Source organism: Lemur catta, chromosome 22 (genome assembly GCF_020740605.2).
Source record: "Lemur catta isolate mLemCat1 chromosome 22, mLemCat1.pri, whole genome shotgun sequence".
In the NCBI taxonomy this organism is placed as follows: Eukaryota; Metazoa; Chordata; class Mammalia; order Primates; family Lemuridae; genus Lemur; species Lemur catta.
The window spans coordinates 6,384,567-6,405,310 of record NC_059149.1 but is presented as its reverse complement, the minus strand read 5'-3'; positions in this window follow the sequence as shown (position 1 = coordinate 6,405,310).

Here is a 20,744-nt window from a genome sequence, read left to right as displayed (position 1 = left end):
TGTCCCTGCTTGTGTAATTGACCCTGAGCCGTTTAGGTGATACCTGCCTCTCTGGGCCTTCCGGTGACATGGCTCAACGTGCCAGGAACAGGGCCTCCCCGCTCGGCTCTGCCAGGGCACAGTGGGCTGTGACCAGGTGAGCAGGTGCCAGGGACCGAGACAATGGGGGGGGGACAGACAAGCAGCTTGAGAGAGGGGCCTCTGCCATCGCTGTCATTTAGCTATTATCTTTGAACTCATCACCTTTGCACGAGGTTGCAAATCAGGCTCATGAAAAATAACGTGGATTGACTTAAGACTTCAAAAACTGGAACACCCAGTGTTCCGTGAGCTGGTGCCCGCGGAAATGTGTTTGATGGCGACGAGGGCTCTGCCGCCCAGGTTGAGAGGCCTCAGCGCCGTTCGGTGCCTTCTTTCTCCCCCAGCGGCCGGGACGGTCCAGCTCCGGGCGAGGCCGCGCGTGACCCGCACCGAGGACAGCCGGGCAGCCCCGCCGGCCTCCGAATACCTGGGACAAGGCGACGGCCTCCGAATACCTGAGACAAGGCGACGCTGGGAGGCCCCGTCGCAGCGAAGGGAACACGCGGGACGGGAGCCCCGCAGCCCGGCTGCTCCCGCACCTGTCGCCCGGCCCCCGGGGGTTCGAAGCACCTGTCGCCCCCCGCCCCGGAGGTTCGAACACGTTCTGACTGATCCACTTTAACGATCCACGAAAGGGTTAAAGCCTTATTTGTTCTGGCTTCTTTTTCTAAACAGAAGAGGCAGTAAGCATCACCACGAATGCATCCTGAGCACGCGTTCTCCCTGCCGCGTTCACAAAGCGCCCGGAGTCACCGACGCTCGCCGGGGACGGCCCCGCGGAACCGGGTGCCCAGGCCGGGCCGGAGCCTTGGCCGGGCCGAACCTGCCACCGTGTGGACGCCGCTGGCATTGCAGCCACCTGGGCGAAGCAGGTGCCCCTCTCTCGGCAAAGGTAGCGCAGAGCGCAGCCCCCAGGCCCAAACAGCTGGCGCTCGTCACAGTGATGACGGGCAAGAAGCTCTTCCCATCCCACTTGCAGTCAGCTTGGACCACCGAGGGCACGCTTGGAATTAGCAGTTTAGTTTGGTTTAAAAATCAAACCCTGGGCTTGGATTCCTCCCGCCCCAGACAGGTCCTCTTGGGGAAAGAGCCACAGAGGCGGCAGAAGGGAGGTTGCAGCTCACCTCCTTCATTTGTTTTTTAACCACAAGGTACAGGGGGAGGACAGGACAGCCAGGGTTTTTAGCACTCCCTGTGCTGTGTTCTTCATGGCTCACAGGCAAAGGCGGTAACGTCGCCGGAGACCCCACCGAGGAGTGACCCAGGCAGCTACCTGTGCAGGGAGGCTCTGCTGCTCCCCTGCTGCCTTTGCCGCTGAGTCCCCTTCAGCTTGGCCGGGAGCCCACCGCAGACCGCCCAGAGCCGGTCCCTGAGCAGCTGGGGGCTGGCCCAGCACGTGGCCCTGCGGGACAGAACCCCCACAAGCCCCAGCTGGCCAAGCCGCAGGGAAAGGTGCTCTGCGAGGAGCCTTCGGGCAAGATGGGAGGAGCCAGGGAGAGCAGGTGCGGGGCCTTCTGCACCTGCCCCCTCCCCCGCCCCTTGGCTGTCCTCTTCTGGGGCAGGTGACACCCTTGCTACAGTGCAAGGAATCAGGCCCTGGTGGGTGAGGCTGAAAGGAGGTGTGTCCTGCTCCGGGTCTCTCAAAGCCACCCTCACTTCCTCCCCCACAGCCCACGCCAGGAGACCGGTCCTCATCTTGTCGCCTGTCCGTGAGCCTCCCTAGATTATGAGCCTCTGAGGGGCTGGGGCTGCAGCTCCTCCATCTACACACGTGGAGCTTGTCACAGGCCTGAGGAACAGCAGCGGCCAGTAAAGAAAGAGGGAGGGAGGGGCAGAGACTAGAGTGATAGCTGCTGGGGTCGGGGGCGAGGGCGGCTCATTCGAGAGGCCTTGTCCTCAACACATGCCAACGCAGTCCTCCCCCTGAGCAAGGCAAAGCTGGGCACACTCCCCTCCCCCACACAGGTCCCCGTGGGCTGGGATTTTGTTATGGTTTTGTTCTTTTAATTTTCAACATTATTATTTTATTTTAATTTCAAACCCACCAAAAATAATTGAACAGAACAACATCAGCAGGTCCTTCACTTAAATCACCCTTTTGTCAGAATCGAGCTTATCCTTCCTGTATTTCTTCTTTGTCAAAATTAGCTAATGCACACACACATTTTAATTGCCTCATATTTCTTACACAAAAGGTAACAAAATATATGGAACTTTCACATTTTGCTTTTTTCTGTTAACAATATATTCTCGAAACGGCAATGTCAGTTTAGAAAAATTGTCTTCATTTCTGTGACGCTGACAGCCATCCTCCATTATGTGGATAAACCACAGCTCACCCAGCCAGTGTCCCTCGGATCAGCGTTTAGTTTGTCTCCAATGTTTTGCTGTCACAAATGCTGGTCATACATAACTTTGTGTGTGATATATTGTTTTAAATGTGTGGAGTGTGAAGATACATTTTCAGAGAAATTCCCAGGAGTGGGTTGTTGGTGAAGTATAGACACGTATATATCCTGTCTATTTCTCAACTTCCCATCCCTGGGGCCTGTCCCACTCCACACACTCACCGGCCCTGAATGAGAAGGGCCATGTCCCCACAGCCTTGCCCAAAGGGTGCTGTCGAGCTTTTGAATTATTGCCACATCAAAAGATGAGAAACGATATCTCCATGAGGTTTTAATTCTCATTCTTCTTTCTATAATGAAGTTGTTCATCTTTTACAAGTGTAGGAGTCACTTATATATGATTCTCTGTGAACTTTCTGTTCATCACCTTGTTCATTTTTCTATCAGGTTTCTGACCATTTACTCCCTCAATTTTTAAGAGTTCTTAGGATGACTAGTTAAGTATTTGTGAAATATATTTGTAAACGCTTTCTCCCAATTTATCATTTGTTATGGCATTTATACCATTAAAACTTCACAAAATTTTTTATGTAATCCAATTTATCAAATTTTTTATTGCATCTGAATTGACTAATACTTTCAATTCAGTATTACATAGTAGTGAGGATGTTGGACATTCTTACGTTGCTCCTGACCTCAGCAGAAAATTCTCTAGGGTTTTACCATATACATAAGATGCTGTTTTAGGTTCACAGTATCTGTATATATGTGTATAAATGATACATACATCTCATGTTAAACAAGTGCCCATTAATATCTATTTTATTGTGTGTAAGGAATGGTGATTGGATTTTATTGAAGGCATACGTCCATCCATGGACATAAACAGATGATTTTCCTAGATTAATTAATATGGTGAATTATATAAATAGTTTCCTAATAGTAAACCATCTTTGTGTTCTTGAAATAAATTTCCTTGGTTAGGAAGTATCATTTTCTTAACATGGTATTCAATTCTATTTGCTGCCATTTAGGATTTTTGCCTGGATATTCATTATTGAGATTAGTCTGTAGTTTCCTCTTTTTGTGATATCTTTGGCACATTTAGTATTAATATTGTATTGCTTCACAAAAAGTAATTTGAAAGTAATCCCTTTTAAGCTCTGAAAAAATCAGTACAATATTGGGATCCTCTGGTGATTTCACAAAAATTACCTTTGAAATCATCTGGGCTTGGCGATTTTTTTTTAATGGAGTTCTTTGATGACTTTCTGTATTTATTTGATGGAAATTAATCTATTTAAGCTTTCTATCTCCACCAAAATCAATTTTGGGAAATTGTGTTTTTCTGCTATCCATTGTTTCTAAGTTGTAAAATTTATTTGCATAAAATGATGAATTGTTCTTTATAATGGTTTTTATTTCTTCAGTTTCCAATAGTTCTTTTCCTCTTGACATTTCTTATTTTGTATATTTATACTCCCTCTATTTTCTTGATTAGGTTAACTGGTGGGTTATGTTTTTCTGATTTATTCAAAGACAGAGTTTTAATTTATTCACCGTTCCTACAGTTTTTCCATTTTCTACCATATTAATTCCTGCTTTTATATTTATTATTTCTTTTTTCCACTTACTCTTGATTTACTTTTCTGTTTGTTCTGTAGCTTTCTGAGCTGGAAACTTAATTCATTTTATTTCAACTTTTCATTTGTGTCAATACAAATATCTAAGGGAATGAACATGTCTCTGATCACCACTTTAACACACTGACTGCCGTGTGAGTCTATTTAACTCAGGCTAGTTTTGAGCTCGGGGCCTCATGAAGCAAAACTCTGCAGTTTGTTAGTGAAAATCTTATTTGTTGATGTTCTTATTGTTACAATTAATATTGACAATTTCATTCTAAAAATGTGATTGTGTTGTGTATAACTCACACACAGAAAACAATAAAAAATAACAAATTAGAAACGATCGTTTTGTTTTAATAAAACACTGGCCGCAGGGAAAAAAAATTTTTTTCTAATGTGGCAGTCAATATGTTAATTGTATGCCATAAATTCTGATGTGTGTTTTATTATGATAATTTTTAAAGTAACAGCTTTACCCAGATATAATTCACATACCATAAAATTCACACTTTGAAGTCTACAATCCAGTGCCTTTTAGTACATTTGCAAAATTGCAGAACCGTCTTCACCAGCTAACTCCAGAACACATGGATATGTCCATTCTGGAAATTTAATATAAATGGAATTATACAATATATATGGCTTTTTGTGTCTTGCTTCTTTCACGTAAGATAGTGTTTTAAAGATTTATGAATGTCATAGCATGTTAGTACTTCATTCTTCTTGAATATATTTGAAATATTATTACCAAATAATGTTACATGGTATGAATATACAGTACATTTTGTTATTTACTCCTTAGTTGATGGACATTTTAGTTGTTTCCACTTTTTGGCTATTCTGAATCATGCTGCTTGAACATCTGTGTACGAGTCCTCGTGTGGATGGATGTGTTCCATTCTGTTCAGTGTATACTTAGGAGTGGAACTGCTGGCTCATGTGGTAACTCTTTGTTTATCTTTTTGAGGAATTGCCAAGCTGTCTTTCAATATGGTTGCATAATTTTATATTCCCACCAGCAGCACATGAGGGCCCCAATTTCTCTAACCTTTGTGGCTGTCTGAGTTTGGGGGACAGCCTTCCTGGAAGGTGTGCAGCAGTAACTCATTGTGGTTTTGATTCACATCTCCCTCATGACCAACGACGTTTGGCATCTCAGTAGCCATTTGTGTGCCTTCTTTAAAGAACTGTCTGTTCAAATCCTTTTCTGTTGTTTAGCTGTTAATTTTGTGTTTTTATTGTTGAGTTGTAAGAGTCCTGTATATATTCTGAATACCAGTCACTTATTAGACATATGATTTGCAAATATTTTCTCCCTTTTTGTGGATTGTCTTTTCATTTTCTTAAAGGCATTCTTTGAAGAACAAAAGTTTCCAATTTTTATAAAGTCCAATCATTTTTTTAATTGTTTGTACTTCTGGTTTCACTGTCTCACTGTGCTAAAATCAATGTGCCAGAAGGGCTGCATTTCCCTCTGGAGGCCCCAGGGCAGAAAGTGTTTCCTTATCTTTCTCAGTCTTTAGATTCCTAGGTTTACGGCCACCTTCCCCCATCTTCAAAGACATCAGGTCACATTCTTCTCTCATTGCCATATTCTGATCCCGTCCACTGCCTCCATCTTCCACTTAGAAGGACCTTGTCATTGCATTAGGCCCATCCTGACTGTCCAGGATAATCTCCCTTTGTTAAAATCAGCTGATTAGAAACCTTAATTCCACCTGCAACCTCGAATGCCCTTCGCCATGGAGCCTGAGGTATTCACGGGTTCTAGGCATTAGGTCCTGGACATCCTGGGGGTGGGAGAGCAATATTCTGCCTGTCTTCTTGATCCTGCAACACTGCCAGACTTATTTACTAGTTCTAATATTTTTTGTATATTCCTTAGAATTTTCTACATAAGGATTATATCACCTGTGAATAGATGTATTAATAGTTTTCCTTCTTCCTTTTCAATCTGGATGGATTTTTTTTCTTGCCTAATAGCTCTCAGCTAGAACATCCATTACGATGTTGAAAAGAAGTGTGAAAGGGGCGTCCGTGTTTTGCTCCTGATCTTAGGAGAAAAGCATTCGGTCTTTCTCCTTTAAGGATGACGTTAGGTGTGGTTTTTTACAGATGCCTTTTAGACAGCTTTTATGAGCTTAAGAAAGTTCCCTGCTATTTCTAGCTTATTGAGTGTTTTTATCTTGAAAGTGTGTTGGATTTTGTGAAATGATTTTTCTGTGTCTACTGATATGACCATGTGGGTTTCATTCTTTATTCTATGTTGATGGATAGGTTTGTGTGTGTTGGGGGGGTGCTTTCGTCTGGTTTCAGTTTCAAGATAACACCGGCCTGATAAATGAGTTGGGAAGAGTTCCCTCCTCTTTTATTTTTTGGAAGAATTGGTGAATAATTGGTGTTAATGTTTACTTAAATGTTTGGTAGCAGTGACACCACCTGGGCCTGGACTTTTTCTTCATGAGAAGTTTTTAAATTACTAATTCAATCACTTTACTTGTTATTCCAATTTTCTGTTTCTTCTTGAGTTTTGGTGGTTTTTGTCTCTCCTGGAATTTGTTCATTTGTGTCTGGATCACCTGGTTTTTGACACGCCACACGGTTTGCTTGTACTCCTCTTTATTTCCCTGAAGCTGACAGTGATATTCCTTCTTATAGTTTTTTAAAAATTTTTTAGAAATCCTACAATTTTGATTTGTAGTTCCCACTTTGTACTAAATGTGTTTATATATAAAGTTGTGTTTTTTTTAATTTCCAGATGGAAGGCCCTTTTTGACTTTTGATTTTGTTATTTAATTTTATGGCATTTTGATTAAAGTATATTATTGATATTACTTCTACTTTATGGAACTTATTGAGGTTGGCTTGTGATTTAATATATAGCCAATACTTGTGAATGTTCTATGTATGCTTGAGAAAAAGTTTATTTCTACGAGTGTGGTTTAAAGTTTGATATATATCCATCAGATCCACCTTATTAAATTCTTTTATATACCAGCCAGTATTTTGTCTACTTGACCTGTCTTGCACTGAATGTTAAAGCCTCATGTCAACAGTGGGCTCTACTTTATCTTGTTTCTGCTTTAAGAAGTTAGTTGCTATGTTATTTGCAGAGGTATTCATAAGTATCAAATCTTCATTGTAAATTGTAGCCTTTAACATTTTAAACTATCAGATTTTTTGTTTTTCTGTTATTCTGTTGCTGTTCTTTAAGGTTTTTGAGACTAAATTCTACCTTGCCTGATATCAGAATCTCTTGTTTCTGTTTTCTTGAAATAGATTTACCCATCTCTTTATTGTTAGCCTTTCTGAATCACATTGTTTTAGGTGTGTTTCTTTTACATAACATAGAATTGATTTCTATTTTGTGAGCCAGTCTGAAATTCTTTGTCTTTTAATAGCTAAGATAAGCTATTATATTTCTTGATGTAGCCAATATATTTCATCTCAACTCTGCCATATTTTTAATAATGTATTCACTGGTAAATTTTGTTATATTTACCATTTTTTTTTCTTTCTCTGTGTGGTCTTTTTTTTTCCCCATCACTTTAAATCACTGGGAAAGAGTAGAGCTTTGAAACTTTGTAATTTTTTTCTATCATGTTCCCATATTCTAATATCTTTTATAAAAAATCCATTTCTCTTTTTCCTTATTTAGTTTTCTACAATTTGGTTTGTCAGTTTTAAGAGATATTATTTGGTACCCACCTATCATCATTCAAAAATCAGTGACTTATTCTACTTTTCCTCCTTCTCTTTTCTTTCTCTTCACATTTTTTAGTTAAATTATTACTTTGTTAGGACCACATAATATTTACTTAAATATTCCTTTGCTCTTGTCTATACTTTTGTCTTAGGTTTAGATCAACAATTAAATCTCTTCATCATCTATGTTTTCACTGATGAAAAACATCATTTAAATGAAGTTTGTCTACCAGTAGATCCTTAGGAAGAGTTTGTCTCAATAGAATTTAGAATTCTTCCATATTTGAAAATTTTTCTATAGCCTTGATAATTGATAAGCAGTTTGGCTGGGTATAAAAGTCTAGATTCACACTTTCTTTTGTTGAGTTTTATTAAAATATTGCTCCTCTGCTACCTTACCTTGTATTTGAAGTTAAGAACTCTGATAGCAGCACAAGTTTTTTCTTTGTAAATGATTTAAGAGTATAATGTTGGACAGCCAAAGGATTTTTTTCCTTTATCTTTAAAGTCAAATTGTTCTATTAGGATAGTTGAGGATTGATCCTTTCAATTCAGTTCTCTTAGTTATAAGATAGATATTTTCTTCTTTTATTTTCATAAAGATTTTTTGTGCTATAGCTTATAGCTTTAAATAAATATCAGTTGCTGTTATTGCTGTTCTTTGTTTTCATCTTCTTCCTCTACTTTAATTATAGGTAAGTTAAATTTTCTTTGCCTATTTCTCTATCATTTTCCTTCTGGTTCCTTTTTACTTCTTATTTGAATTTTATTTTTGTTCTCTTGGCTGTTTTCATTTTTTTCTTCAGTGCCCTTGTTTTATTTTCAAGTGAATCAATTCTTGCAATAGATCTTGTAATTTGATTTTTATTTGTGAGATGATTCTTACATATCTTTTCTGCTAGCAGTCATCTCTCATTTCACATATTTCTGGGTTTTGTCTTTAAATTTTTGTTGAATTAGTCATTTTGTCTTTAATTTTTTGATCCAGAGTATTTGTTTGAAATCTGAAAATTCTTCTTTAAGAATGTACACATGGGCTGCGGTGGGAGTTATACTCTTTCCCTGATTTATGGTGGGTTTTGATGGGGAAAGGTTAATACTTCCTGTCATTTTCCATTTTCATCTCTTGTAGCTTTGCATAGAGGTTGTCTTGTGTGTTATGTTCCTCTGAAATGTCTCATACTTTCCTGGATCAGTGCTAACAGGTACAGGTAGGCAGAGGTAAAGGATTCAGGGGACTTTCTAGGTTTCTTAGTTCAAGATCCCATTCCTCCTCACTATAAGAAGATTCAGGGTTATTGTTTTTGGTTTCGTTTAATAAGAATGTCTTTTTCGATGAGTGGTTTGTGTGTATTTTGATCCTGTGGCTCTTTTGTTTCTATGGGAACTTTAATTTTTGTCTCTTTCTTCCTTCCTCCCCTTCCCCACAGAGCCTGCAAAGAGCAGCTGCCTTCTGGTGCCTTTCCAGGACTGCCCTGGCTGTCTGGGTGTTTCTGCCCTTGCTGTCTGATTCCCCGTAGCCAGTTGTCAATTTACCGGATCTCGGGCTGGTTTCCTGTGTCCCAGCCAGGCAGCCGCCTCTGCCAGGAGGGATTCCTCTGCATCGTTCCCCACCAGCCCCGATTCCCCCTCGTCCGCTCTGCACGGTCTCCAGCCGCCCTCTGTGGGCTGCAGAGCTTGCTGTCCCCGTCGCGGACACCTGCTCCTCACTCGCCCGTGCCCCGAAGGTCGCAGTGCTCCGCCTCTCGCTGTGCTGCGGCCCTGGCTGCAGGGGCCCCCTTGCTCTCTGTTGCTCCGTCTGGTTCCAGCAGAGCATATGGAGACAGACAAAGTTTGGCAGCCACTGTTATCCTAGGAGAACTTGGAAGATCCCCGAATGACTTTTAAAAACTCCTTCTTACCGCTTCAAAACTTGTTCTGAAAATTTTTAACTTGGCTTCACTTATAAAAAGGTGTTGAATGGTAAAAAGTGGGGGCTACATCAAGTGGTGGGACCCGGCGGTCCCCTAAGCTAGGGGGCGGTTAAGACACACGTTCTGTTTTCAGAACACTTGGAGAGTCCAGCAACCCCACAGGAGCCCTGGGCCGCCAGATCCTCCTTTTTCTCCGGCTTCTCCTACCCTCCCACCCCGTCTCCCCAAATCCCCCTTCATCTCGCCATCGTAAAGGGGAGCGAATGAGAAGCTGCCGCACGTACAGGGCGGCGGGTCAGGACGGGGGCGAGAAGCCTTAGATGCTGGCCCCACCCTGTCTAGTTGCGTGTCCCTGGGCAGTAACTTACCGCTCTGAGCTCACCGTCACATATATGAAAGAACTCACTGTCCTTTATACGTGTGACTTGTATATGAAGCTGGGACAGTTAGTTATCTTACCTCAGGAGATCTTGTAAAGCTCTGATGAAACATGAGGATGCTGTAAGAAGTAGAAAATGCCATAAAAAGAATTATTTTTACATAAGCCACACACGCACGCACACACACACACACACACACATCATCATCACCATCATCACATCACAAAGTCCATAAGATTAGGGCCCGCTGAGATGTGGCGTCACCCTGGGCGTTGGCGGATGGAGCAGAGCTGAGGGATGAGGAATAACCACCTTTGCTGGAGTCGTGACCGGCAGCTGGGAGTGCCCTGCAAGCACCACGGAGAGGCACACTTTGCGTTTGAATTTGCAAAGCCCTAAAATAGGTGCATAATAGTTTCCTCGGGAACGGTTTTGTGCTCGGCCACAGGGGGACAAACTGAGGGCAAAGGCAGCTGCCTTTGGCATCTTTACAAAGATTTTTACTGTTTCTTCTCCCTCCCATCTTTATTTACTGTGAGAGTAGAAAATAGAACTGGAAAGTCTGCAGCCTCTCTTCCATCCTTGGCTTGCTGACCCTCCTCTGGGCTTCACAACAAGTCAACAGCTAGAGGGGCTTCTTCTGGAATTCGGAGAAGGAAGTTCTAAAAGCCTCTCACTCTCCGGTGGCCACTTACAGATGTTATCCACTCGTTTACTCATGGATCAGATGCAAAGGAGCAGTCAGAAGCCTCTGGCCCTGTCCTCCCTCCGTGCCTGTGAGACCACAGGGTAAGACGTCCGCCTTCGCTGTGCTCTGGAACCCCCTGGCTTAACAGAGAGTTATCACCTAACGGCTAATACGTTTCCTCTGGGAAATGTGTCGGCACCCAGTTTATGCTTAAGGCTTTTAACTAATCGCCTGTTCTCTGTCGTCTTAGGCCCTCCAGGGATGAGAACATGTGCTCTGTGTGTATATGTGTGTGTGTGTATGTGATATATGTGTGTATGTGGTATGTGTGTATATGTGTGATATGTGTATATACGTGATATGTGTGTACATATGTGATATGTGTGTATATGTGTGATATGTGTGTATGTGTGTATATACGTGATGTGTGTATATGTGATGTGTGCATATGTGTGTATATGTGATGTGTATGTGTATGTATGTGATGTGTGTATATGTGATATGTGTGTATGTATGTGATATGTGTGTATGTGTGTATATGTGATCTGTGTGTATGTGTGTATATACATGATGTGTGTATATGTGATGTGTATGTGTATGTATGTGGTGTGTATATATATGATATATGTGTGTGTGTGTGATATGTGTGTATATGTGTATATATGTGATGTGTATATGTGTGTATATGTGATGTGTGTATATGTGTGTGCGTATATGTGATGTATGTGTATGTGATATGTGTGTATATGTGTGTATGTGTGTGATATGTGTGTGTGATGTGTGTGCATATATGTGATATGTGTGTATGTGATGTGTGTATGTGTGTATATAAGTGATATGTGTATAAGTGTGTGTGATGTGTGTATATGTGATATGTGTGTATATGTGTGGGTGTGATGTGTGTGTATATATGTGATATGTGTGTATGTGATATGTGTGTATGCGATATGTGTATGTGTGTATATATGTGATTTGTGTATGTGTGTATATATGTGTGTGTGCGTGATGTGTGTGTGTATATATGTGATATGTGTGTATGTGATATGTGTGTATCTGTGTGTGTGTGATGTGTGTGTATATATATGTGATTTGTGTGTGTATGTGTGTGTGTGCGTGATGTGTGTGTGTATTTGTGTAATTCAGGGCAAGCAGATCCCATTCCCAAGGGCACCTGATTAGTCTGAGCCAACTCTGGATAAGTCCATTCCATGCCAGGCATGACAGTGACACACAGCTTCATCTGGCCAAGGACACATGATGGGGAGAATGCCGAGGGGCTTCTGAGAAGGAATCTCTCACTGTCAAAAATGACATAAGGAAGAAATGCCCCCTTTTGGTCACGTTTGGATGCAGGGCCGGGACACGCCCGGTGACCGTGCTCCACCCGAGGATGAAGCCAGCACTACCAAGGCAAAGGCGTCACGAGAGGGGCAGGGAGGTGCTCCTAGCCGAGACATGTCGTCCACGACATGCCATCCCTGGCCTCTGTCCCCAGGCCTCTTGTTATGCACAATAATATATTTTCTTTTGTTCAAGCCAGTGAAGTCGGAACTGCACGATCCTGCAACTAAAAGTATCTAACACAGTAATGTGAGTGACATAACTTCTACTTTAACATTTCCACACACAATAATCCACACCCACGAAGCCTATTTCCTCATCCGGGTCTCAGAAGGGGCAGCCAGCAGTGAGATATTTACAAGGCTTGGTGTCTCAGCTCCAGCGGATGGATGGGGTCACTCAAGGCAGGGAACTGACTGGGCAGACGTGTGATAAAAGACTTTAGGTGTAGTGGACACAGCAAAGCCAGAATCCCGAAGTGAGTCTTGGTAAGTAAACTCCTGTTTGACAGTGCTCTGTTCTAAGTGTTTGTGTCCCCCCAGAATTCCTATATTTAACCCTAATCACCAATGTGGTGGTGTTGAAGGTGGAGCCTTTGGCAGGCGATTAGGTGGGGCCTTCATGAGTGAGATTAGTGCCCTTGCAAGAGGAGACACAAGACAGCCACTTTGCCCCCTGCGCCATGTGACCGCCTGTGTACCGGGAAGAGGGCCCTCACCAGACACGTGATCTTGCGCTCTCCAGCCTGTGGAACTGTGCGAAGCAAATCTCCGCTATTCATAAGCCACCCGGTTTATGTCCCTCTGCTGGGGCGGCCTGAGTGGACTGAGACAGTCGGTGAGCCATTTGCCAGGTGAGCAGATGACCGTCTGCAGTCATCCATCTGTAGGAGCATCCCGGAGAGAAGGAGGAAGTTGTTTACAGGTTTTGTATTTCCCAGGAAAATTTTCCTATAGCAAACACCTGAGTCACCTTGACACAGGTGATCTCAGCATTGCCACAAACTACCATGTGTTTGGAAGCAAGGAAGAGGACTTGAACTCAGAGGCAAAGGGAGAAAACTCACGTGTGTGTGATCACATTGACCAACGTTTCCTACTAGTCCTGCCTAAACGGGGCTTGGTGTTTGGTTTGGTTTTGTTTTTAAGAGCAATCCTTTAGATGGCTTTTTAATGAGTTCTAAGTATATGCCACACTCCATACTAGGCGTTTTGTACCTAAGCCTGACCCACGCCTGTGTGATCTCAGGCAGGTCACAGTGTCTCAGAGCCTTCATTTCCTCAGCCAGAAGGTAAGAATAGTTCATCCTGGAGTTGGCATACGGGTTAAACCACCCGGCAAATACACTGACTAAGCACAGTAACTGGAATTGTCCAATAAATATTGGTTTCCTTTCTCTTTCTTCAAGGGATTTTTGAAACTTTTGCAGAGGCAAGAATACAAATTGAAAAATAATAGCAAAATCTGAGACTCCACAGGACAGCAAATGCCGAGTGGGAAGTAACTACTAGGGGCAGTCGGCTGCGGAGACCACCAAGTGTCAACACCAGACCTGAGAGACGGTCTTGGTTTCCCTTCCCGACTCCTATTAAAAAGAGTCCAAGGTAGCATTTGCTTCCTTCCCAAAACCCTCGGGGAAGGTCAAAAGAACTCAGTGAGTGAAATTTGCAGGTTTTATATCGGCACAGACTCCCCGGAGAGGCAGGTCCCAGGTGAAGGTGGTCACGTAGTTGGTGGGGGTGGAGGAAGAGGTTCGTATAAAATGCTTTTTTGGAGGCCCTGGGCAGCGGAGAGAACACATCTGAAGGTGAGACCAGCAGTGCGTTTGAAGGAAGGAAGGCAAGCGTGGGCAGCAGGTACCCTGTGCCAGCACCGCTGATGTCACTAGTTACACGGCACCAGATTATTTAATCCTCACGGAAACACTGTGGGGCAGCTACTACATTTGTCCCTTTCACAGACGAGGAAACAGACACAGAAAGATCACGTGGCTGGCGAGTGGCAGAGACTGGATTCCACCCAAGCCGTCTAATGCCAGCATCGATGTTCTTAACCATGACATCAACACGCGAAAGCATCCGTGTCGCTCAACCCACACACAGGCAGTTCAACGTGTCTTGCAGACTCGTGTGGCTGCCGCAGCAAAGAGCTCACTGATGGGGCAATGTTTCACGTTCTGTAGCACGTGTGGGTGTCCAGACGGCTTCTAGATATGGTTCTGGAAAGCCACATCCAAAGGCGACTGTCATGAAAAGACACGTCAACCCCCCGTCCAGTACTGCGGAGAAGACAGACGGGTAAATGAGACGCGATCCCCTCCCTGACTCGTCTCTTCCCTGGAGGGTCTCCAGCCGTGCGCAGGCCCAGAGCCTGGGTGACCGTTTGCAGGGTGGCAGAGCACAGCGCGAGGCGCCTGGAATTCTAGACGGAGCTACCGGCCGTGGGGTGGTGGGGGTGGGGGGGAGCTTCACACAAGAAGAGGAAACGGCAGGATGGTCAGAATTTGGGACCACCAGGAAGGAGGAGGGGTGCTAGTGCCGGGAACACCACGGTGAGGGGTGTCTAGCCTAGGGAGGAGGGGCTCCAGGGTGGGGTGCTGGCAGGGCCAACGGCAGGCCCAGCGATGTCCACCCTAAAGTGCCCCGGACACAGCCTCTCACGACGCCCTCCTAAAAGGCCCACCAGACACAGGGAACGATGGAAACTTAACACTGAAATCCAGAAGCGACAGCTAATCTATTTCTGCAATCTGGTGGAAATTCCCACTAACTATAACGCAGATGGAACTGAACTGGAAAACACTCTGCACGTGCCCCGTTGATGGTAACAGAGCGATCCTGTCTTCTGGAAAGAAGGTGGCAGATTCCTCACCTCGGTCTCCTGGACTGGCCCCTGGCTGAGAAAACACAACGGCACCAGGTAGCTGTCCACCGACTGCACCAGCCTTTCCTGACGCATCCGTGGCCACTATTTCTATATGCAGGCAAGTATCAACCACAGTGGTGCATCCTGAGAAACTGAGTGTGTGTGTGGGAGAGAGAGAGGGAGGGAGGGAGAGAGGGGGAGGGAGAGAGAGAGGGAGGGAGGGACGGAGAGGGAGGGGGAGGGAGGGAGGGGGAGAGGGAAGGAGGGAGGGAAGGAGGGAGGGAGGGAGAGGGAGGGAGGGAGGGAGAGAGGGGGAGAGGGAAGGAGGGAGGGAGAGGGAGGGAGGGAGGGAGAGAGGGGGAGAGGGAAGGAGGGAGGGAGGGAGAGGGAGGGAGGGAGGGAGAGAGGGGGAGAGGGAAGGAGGGAGGGAGAGGGAGGGAGGGAGGGAAGGAGGGAGGGAGAGGGAGGGAGGGAGGGAGAGAGGGGGAGAGGGAAGGAGGGAGGGAGAGGGAGGGAGGGAGGGAGGGAGAGAGAGAGGGAGGGAGAGAGAGAGAGGGAGAGAGGGGGAGAGGGAAGGAGGGAGGGAGGGAGGGAGAGATGGGGAGAGGGAAGGAGGGAGGGAGAGAGAGGGAGGGAGGGAGGGAGAGAGAGAGGGAGGGAGAGAGAGAGAGGGAGGGAGGGAGAGAGAGAGAGAGAGGGAGGGATCTCTGGCCACAGTAAGAGAAATCCCGTCAGTCGAGTGAGCAACACTGGATTGAAGCCAACACAGGCTGCAAAATGTGCTGCCCAAAGTGCGGTTGGACCGTCCATGCTAGAACAGAAAGCAGGGCCAGAGGCAAACCACGAGGCTTATCAGGACAGACTTGCTTGTTAGAGGGGAAAAGATGAAAATACCAGCAAGAGATCTATTTTAAAAAATGCTGAGATCAAGGAAAATGCATTTAAAGAAAACAAAAACATACCTCTCTCTAAAAGTCATTTGCTACTGCAACTGAATGAAACCTTCAGAACGTTCACTTAGTGTTCACAGTACAGAAAGACAGACGGCAACAAAAGGACGGCTGGATTGTCTAAACGAGACAAGGATTTCAAGGAAACTAAAATTGCAAGATTAGCACCAGAATGTAACTGCAGGCAGGAGGAGCCAAAATGTCACTGGGAAAGTAACTGAAATAGTTATTTGTAGAACAAATCCAAAGAACACGCCAACATTTAAATAAAGAGAAGCAAGAAAAAAAACTAATGAAAACTATGCTGGTGAATATAGGAGGAAGAAAAGAAACTTGTACCCCTAAGAAGCACGTGTGCTTGTGACTCTGTTCCACCCGCTTCCTGCTCGTCCCTGTGTCTGTTGGTGCCACACACTGCTCAGGCGCTTGGCCCCTGGCTCAGCGGGCAGTCTTGCCCCTGACACCGAGTCTCTGGCCCTACCACGGCTCTGAGCCCGAGTGCTAAGCCCAGGCCTCCAGCACACCCCTGAGGCCGCAGCCCGGCCAGAGCCCATCAGACCGAGGCCGACCCTCCTTCCTGCCCTTCCCAACGCCAGTGAGGAGCCCGGCTTCAGGGCAGGGGGCGTGGCTTCTCCAGGGGCTGCTGGAAGATGCAAAGTATCAGAATCACAGCCTGAGCAAGAGCAAGACCCCGTCTCTACCAAAAACAGAAAGAAATTATCTGGCTAACTAAAATATATATAGAAAAAATTAGCCGGGCATGGTGGCGCATGCCTGTAGTCCCAGCTACTCGGGAGGCTGAGGCAGGAGGATCGCTTAAGCCCAGGAGTGTGAGGTTGCTGTGAGCTAGGCTGACGCCACGGCACTCACTCTAGCCTGGGCAACAGCGTGAGACTCTGTCTCAAAAAAAAAAAAAGAATCTGGAAATGAGGGAAAGTTAACACCCGAGTAGGCACCTTGAGCAACGAAAGACAAGACACCGTAGGGTGACAGATAAATTCCTCTCTCCTTGCACCCCTAACAGCAGTTCCCGGGCACCATGGGGCCATCGCCAAGGAACCAGCTGTGTCACCCCAGCAGAGCAGCAGCTCAGCAGCTCAGCAACTCTCGCGGGCTCGTCCTGGGGCAACACTGTCCCGGCAGCTTGAGCACGTATCTTTGTCTCAGGTTCCGTTTTCTAGAAAACCCAGATGAAGACAAAGGCCGTGCAGATCAAAGCCCAGTGGAAAGAGAGCTCACAGAAAAGGCAGAGGTTTGTGATTTTAGGCAAGAATTAGAAAAAGTAAAGGCGTTAAATGCCTAAAAAGCCTTTAATTCAGAAAAACAAACCAAGCATAAAATTTTTTTTAAATGTTATAAATTGAGCAAAACCCAGTTGACTTCATGTTTCTCTACAAAAGTCAATGCCAGGAGACAAGGTGACCACGTACACAGACTTCTGAGGAAGAATTTTGTGTCCAAAGAATTTTTAAATAGCCCCATTGTTTTCCACATGTGAAAGACCTTCCAGATATGTAAATAAATGTTTATATTCCCTTATACATTTACTGACAATTAACCTGAAGATAGAGTCTAGCAAACCAACAAACGAATAAAAATGGACAACTAAAACAGAACTACACGTGCAAAGGGACCGGCCTCCCCCGGTTACCGTCTGAAGAGCCGCCGGCACAGGCAGGCAGAGCCGCGACAAGGCCGTGCTGAAGGGGAGGTGGAGGAAAGGGGCAGGAGTGTCCTATGTGTCATTCCGACACGTGCAGCCGGTCCCTGACTTAAACGAAGGTTCAGCTTAAGCTCTTCCGACTCCACGGTGGTGTGAAACCAGCACACATTCAGCGGAAGCGCCGAGGCTTTGAGCTGGACAGCTGTGCGCAGCTGTGGCTGCTGTGACCGCAGCTTCTGAGCACGGCTGGGGTAGGCGAGGCGAAGGGGTGACGCCCGGCAGGTCAGGTGTGTCAAACACATTTTGGACTCAGGATATTTTCCACTTAGATGGGTTCATTGGGACGTGACCTCATTGTAAGTATAGTTACGGATCTACGAAATCTTAGCATCACAACAGGCTCAGCGTAGGAAGTCATCTACAGTAAACATTAAAGAAGAGAAGGAAACATGTACATTTCTCAAAGTGGGGCAAGAGACCGTTTCTTAGGTACAGAAATGCTGCATTAGAGGGAGAACAGAAACCAGTGGTAAATGACCCAAGACTGAGCCCTGGGGCTCCCTCTAACTGTGCGCCTTTGGGCAAACTGTCCCTCGGAATGAGCATCCGTGTCTTTGTTTATAATCTCACACGGGTATTGCAAGCGCATGTTAGTAGACGTATTCATGTTTGTGTCTAAAAGTTCTCCAGCAAGAACGCACAGTGGGACTCTAGAAATGTCCTTGCTCTCGCAGCACTTGCTCTGGTCTCTATGAACGGGGATATGAAGACGAAAAAATAAATATCTCATTTCGATCTTCAAACAGCTCTGGCTCAAGCTAAATAAAACCAGCCAGGCCTGACAATTATGCCCCTGGGGGACAGAAAACAGCCACTCTTTACACTGGTTTGGAGGTTCCCTGCAGCCTGGTGCACTATTTTTGCAGCCTTACCTTTCACCCGTGTCACATATGAACCGCTAAGGCCAGTCCGCCTGCCAGTCCTCTCTCCAGAGACACGTCCCCGCTGACACTGCTGCAGTCGCAATCACCTACTCACGTCCCCTCAGGCCTGTCACAGCGGCTCACCGCTGTCTGATGGTGACATTGCTGCTGTCCCTGCAGCTGGCTGCCAGGGTCAAGAGCCCATAAGCTCCTCGGCCCTGTTATGTGGGACAGCAGAATCCGACCGTGACCTCTCTTTCCTTCACATCCTCACCTCCTGCCAGTGGAGGTCTCAGTCCAGCCCCGGGATACAGACGGGAGTACCGGAGGCCGTAAATGAACCTGAAAGTATTTCGACCAAATACCCAATCACCAAGTGTTAAAATCAACATTTTACTAAAGTCAAAATATTCAGAGTGAACGTATGAGATACAGAGTTGGCCTGGAACATTATTCAAAAAATTAGTTATTATATTCCTATCATTAGAAGTTTCAGTAGTAAATCTTAAAAGTTTCGTACAATAGTTTGCTAAAGTGGTATTCACTGTCAGTCAAGTCTGGTGGAGGAAGAAGCTAGTTATTTGGGATTATCTTATTTTTCTGTCACATTTCATTCTTTTCTACACACTTTTATACTTTTTATTATGTTTGGATCAAAGATGATCTAGTATGAGATTCGTGGCATATGACGTCAAGAGTTTTTCATTTCATGAAGTTTTATGTTTACAAGGATGACAATCTGCTTTGGGTTCTGCTTTGTAAAATGGAAAAAAATTCAAAGCAATACTTTGTCTTAAAAGAATTCATGGCCTCAATGGGATTAAATGTGACAAAACTTAGAGTTTTCCAAGATTTCTTAAAGTTTTCAATGTTCAGTTATGTAAAGATTGGAATATCATAAACAGCATCTCTATTATTCTGTTCTGTATTATTATTTAAATATTTATAAGCATTTGCTGCCTCAAAAAATATAAAAACATCCTTTGTAAAGTTATCTAACTAACATATTATCTCTTAGATTGTAATTGATCAAGGTATTTCCCTATTTATTTAACAGTTTATGTGTACTTGATAATTTTTATATCAATCTCAGCTTTCACAAATAATTATTTCAGCATTGGACTGATAGAATAAAATTTCAACATAAAGAACATACAGAGATTTTGTGCTCCAGTTACATCTAGAATGCTTAACTTTTTGTGAAAGTAAATGTACACGTTAATAACTTTGAATGCTATGCCCTGTGAATAACATTAACTATGTTGCTAATCTACGAGATCACACAATTGTTGACTGGACACAAGTCCCCAGATGGCTGAAAGAACACTGGAGTCAGCATCTGACTTTCCAGAGGCCCCAGTCAAAGCCAAATAACATATTTTGGAAGAATATCAAGGCAGAACCCAACCTTCAATGTATCATGAGCTGTGAATGAGTTCTGTTCTCTGTTTCATTTGTTTTTACCAAAACACTTCATCTGAGCCCATAACCTGTGCGGAGTTGGACACAGCAGACAAGAGCAGGCTGCCGACACAGCCCGGGCAACTTCTGCCCCTAAAGAAAAGCTGGGTCCATGGGGGGAGCCTGGCTTTGTTTCCAATCCACCAGGCGGCTTCCCGGCCGGCCTCAGATGGGCGCGGGCACCGCTGGTAGCCACAGCCGCTGGGAGGTCTGAGCTTCCTGCTCACTGGCTCAAGTTCGTCACGTCAGGGAAACCTTCTTGGGGCAACAGGAAAGAGGCAGTGCAAGAGACTAAGCATCGTGTCCCCAGGAAACCGCTCGTGAAAATGCCTAAATGGCTCCAAAGATCTGCTTAATATTCCTTTTTCTCTCCTCCCACCATCCCCTTGAAAGCCTCTCCCTTTGATAACAAGAACTTGGGGCAGGCACTCCTCAGAGACACTGCTAGACAGCAGGGAAAGACGATTTTCTAGATCTGCTTTGGAGAAGCAGTTAAGTTTCTGATCTCCTCACTAGCACTTGGGGTTTCACGTTCTTCCACCGAGTCTGAGAGGACCTTGACCCCCACGGACCCTGAAGCTAGGCCAGGGGTCTTCCCTGAAGCTAGGCCAGGGGTCTTCCCTGAAGGGATATGGAGCCAAGGGCTAATCCCACGGGATGTCCCGTGCTTCTCCAGCAGGTCTCTCCTGGAGACCATCAACAGCACCTTGCATGGGAAAAGGAAGTCACTAGAAGTTTGGGACAGGACAAAACAGTTACACCAAATTGCCTCCCTTGGCCAATTGGCCTGGAAGCCAA